This window comes from Etheostoma spectabile, chromosome 1 (genome assembly GCF_008692095.1).
Source record: "Etheostoma spectabile isolate EspeVRDwgs_2016 chromosome 1, UIUC_Espe_1.0, whole genome shotgun sequence".
NCBI lineage: Eukaryota > Metazoa > Chordata > Actinopteri > Perciformes > Percidae > Etheostoma > Etheostoma spectabile.
The window spans coordinates 23,516,584-23,521,033 of NC_045733.1; the positions used below are offsets into that span (position 1 = coordinate 23,516,584).

At 45.8% G+C, this 4,450-nt stretch overlaps 1 protein-coding gene across 1 annotated transcript in view; it reads right to left on the minus strand.

Annotated features, from left to right (window-relative positions):
- Positions 1-4,450, minus strand: part of LOC116690741 (ankyrin repeat and BTB/POZ domain-containing protein 2) — a 92,697-nt gene that overhangs the window by 55,244 nt on the left and 33,003 nt on the right. The gene's annotated exons all lie outside the window — the stretch shown is intronic.

Sequence of the window (4,450 nt, forward strand, 5' to 3'; positions counted from 1 at the left end):
CTGCCTCCATTTATCTGGTCACTACAGTGTGTTGAGTTCATGTTAATGTGGATTTAAAAAATCGGGGATATAAAAAAAAGTCTAATCAACCAAAACTTTCGCGACCCCCATGCAGTACCTCCTGAGAATCAAAAATAATCGCACTTAGACATTATTCTGATATTGGCAACCCTATGTGGGGTAGTAACGCACACACACACACACACACACACCACAACACACACACACAACAACACACACCACACACACCACACACACACACCACACACAAACTCTCTTGCTCGTGTCATGGTGGAGGGCTCCAGATTTGGGTTTTCCAGCGACTCCATGTGTGGGCTGGAAGGAAGTAGTAGAGGCGTCCGCAGGGGTCTGCGGCACCCAGGATGCTGACGGCGATTGGGCTGGCGGGGGGGGCTGACTGACAGGACGTGAGAGACCAGACGCTGATGTGGTGAGTCGCCCGAGTCACCAGATCACCGCAGGGAGACAGGAGACATCAGAGGACGTCAGGATTCTAAAATACAGCATCAACAATACAAAGTGAAACAATCGATGCACTTGTCATCTTTAGATGCGCCCTTATTTTGAAATTCCCACTTATGTTGATTTGTTAACCCTGCGTTGTCTTCCCTAAAGTCCTTTGAACAAAAAAAAAAAGAAGTCCTGCTGGTGGACACAGGACTATGCAACGCCATCACTAACAGGGACGTTGTAGAGGCCTCTGGTGGACAGACTTGCAAAGCCATCACTAACAGGGACGTTGTAGAGCGCCTCTGGTGGACAGACTATGCAAGCCATCACTAACAGGGACGGTTGTAGAGCGTCTCTGGTGGACGACTATGCAAGCCATCACTACAGGGACGTTTAGAGCGTCCTTGGTGGACAGAACTATGCACGCCATCAAACAGGGACGTTGTAGGCCTCCTCTGGTGGACAGACTATGCAACGCCATCACTAACAAAGGACGTTGTTTAGAGGTCCTTGGTGGACACAATGCAACGCCATCTAACAGGGACGTTGTAGGGCGTCCTTGGTGGACAGACTATGCAAAGCCAATCACTAACAGGGAGTTGTAGAGCGTCCTCTGGTGGTACAGACTATGCACGCCATACTAAAAGGGACGTTGTAGAGCGCCTCTGGTGGACGACTATGCAACGCATCACTAACAGGGACGTTGGTAGAGTCGTCTTGGTGGACAGACTATGCAAGCATCATAACAGGGAGTTGTAGAGCGTCCTCTGGTGGACAGACTATGCAACGCCTCACTAACGGGGACGTTGTAGAGCGTTGCATCTTTAAGATGCGTCTTTATTTGAAATTCCACTTTTTGTGTTTTTTTATTACCCCTCGTGTGTCTTCCCGTCAAAATAGAAAATCAACACTTTGTTGAGGTTTTAATCAATGTTTTTAAGTTTTTCTTACATTTTTTCCCTTTTTTATGAAATTGTCAAACCAAATTTTAGTTGTTGTGTATATTATATATCTATATATATATATAACTGTATATTTGTAACTGATTGGTTAAATGAGCTTCTGTTACAGGTCTAGAATTGAATGAAAATCTATTGTTGGTGATGTTATGTTCAACCCTGATAATAATAATAGAATATACTACATGTGACTAAGGGGGAGACAGGCCATAAACGGCGTGAACACTCGCAGCTACTGACTCCTGTGGCACACACACACACACACACACCACACACACACACACACACACCATAAACACACACACACACAGACTGTTATTTATCCTCCAGATATGAGCTACGGTGGCCTGCAGGGTGTGAAGGGGCCTTTTGTTTCTGGATACAAGCCACGGGCGGTATGTAAGGGGAGGGGGGGGCTGTTGGGGGGGGGGGGGACGACTGGCAGCGTCTAACGATCCATCCAGGAGACCCACACCGGTCACAGTTTAAACAAACACACACCACACACACACACACACAACACACACACACACACACACACACACACACACACACACACACACACACACTCTCCCTCTAAGGATATGGTTGCAGGCTTCTGTTTTTATTCAGCACACACAACACAGGAGCCTACTGTCGGAAGCACGAGCAAACACACACACACACTCACACACACACACCCACACCCACACACACCCACACACACACACACAAAACACGGAAACACATACACAAATCACAGGTGCTTATTACTGTTGGAAGCACGCACAAACACACACACAAGACACAGAACACAGAAACACACAAAACACACGAGCCGACGCTGGCTCACACACACATGACGAACACAAACGCACACACACACAAACATACATACACACAGAAACACACACACACACACACACAGGAGCCGACTGTGCACAAACACAACACACTCAAACACACACACACAGAAAACACACACACACACACACACACACACCCACACAGGAGCGACTGTGGGCACAACACAACACACTCAAACACACACACACAGGGCCGACTGTAGCACACACACACAATACACACAAGCGACTTTGGCACACAAACAAGCCACACACACACCCACCACACACACACACACCACAAGCACACCCACACACACCACACAAACACACACACACCACACCACACGAACACAAACACACACAAACACACACACACACACACTCACTCAGCTCTGCGATGGCTGCCACCGAGGGTGGCGAGCAGCGCCTGCTCCAGGGTCCTCAGCTCCAGCTGGACGTAGGCGTCCCCCTGGTCTCCAGCGGGTCCTCGGGGACCTCGTGTGTACGGTGACAGGACGGCAGCGACAGCTCACCTAAAACACACAAACACAACAATAACACAACGTCATAGGGCTGCAATAATTGTCAATAACATCACGCAGGGCTGCGATTAATTTGTTAAATGTAAAAGTGGATCAGTGTTCAAAAGCCCAACATGACGTCCTCCAATGTCTCATTCTGTCCACAATAAAGACTTAGTTACTGCCACAGGGGGGTAGTATGCGTGAGGAGAGAAGAGACTGTATGTCAAAAAGTTATAAAAAGCATAATATAGTATGTCAAAAAGTCATAAAAAAGTCTAGTAGTATGTCAAAAGTCAAAAGTCAAGTAAGTATGCAAAAAGTCAAAAAGTCATAGTATAGTATGTCAAAAAGTAAAAGGTATAGTATAGTATGTCAAAAAAGAGTAGTATCAAAAAGTTTATATAGTATGTCAAAAGTTATAGTATAGTATGTCAAAAAGTCAAAAAGTTATAGTATAGTATGTCAAAAGTTATAGTATAGTATGTCAAAAAGTCAAAAAGTTATAGTATAGTATGTCAAAAGTTATAGTATAGTATGTCAAAAGTTATAGTATAGTATGTCAAAAGTTATAGTATAGTATGTCAAAAAAGTATAAAACAGGGGTCTTCAACGTTTTCCAGGCCAAGGACCCCCAAACTGATGGCGAGATGGAGCGGGGACCCCCTAATTATATATACTGTATAACATTGTGTTATATCAAACTGGTCCTATAGTGCCATGTGGGCATTGATGACTGAAAGACATCTTCTGCCTCCATTTATCTGGTCACTACAGTGTGTTGAGTTCATGTTAATGTGGATTTAAAAAATCGGGGATATAAAAAAAAGTCTAATCAACCAAAACTTTCGCGACCCCCATGCAGTACCTCCGCGGACCCCCTAGGGGTCGCGGACCCCCTGTTGAAGACCCCTGTTATAAAAAGTCATAGTATAGTATGTCAAAAAAGTCTAAAAACTCATAGTATAACGGTGGTTAACACTGGACTGGTTACTGATTGAACAGATTAATTACTCTGACCTGGAAAACACACCTCAGCTTTGTTAAAAAGTCGGGTTGTGTGTGAGAGAAAGTGTGTGTGTGTGTGTGGTGTGTGTGTGTGTGTGTGTGTGGTGTGGTGGTGTGTGGTGGCAGATAATTGGTGCCGATTATGGGATGTTTCACAGACAGGCATCTATTCATGGGACACAACGGGAGACCAGTCTGCAGCGCACAAGCACAAATCACGCATTCTCTAATCCCTACCTGTGTAGTCCTGACCCCCACTACACCACACACACACACATACACACAACAACACACACACACACACACACACACAACACACACACACACAGCCCTGCTTAAATCCAGAGTCATGATGTGATAGTTATTTCCCTCAACATCTCTCATGTGTGGCTGTGGCTGAATAAAAACAGAAGCCTGCAACCATATCCTTGAGAGGTGTGTGTGGTGGTGTGTGTATGTGTGTGTGTGTTGTGTGTGTGGTGTGTGTGTGTGTGTGTGTGCGTGCGTGTGTGTGGTGTGTGCGTGTGGCGCGTGTGTGTGAAATTAAACAGAGGCATAGTCCCCGTGCCTGAGAAACAACAGCTCTTTTCTGCGGTGTGGGTATAAGCTGCAGGGTGTTTGGTTGGGACACACATACACAGAGGGGTGTGTGTGTGTTGTGTGT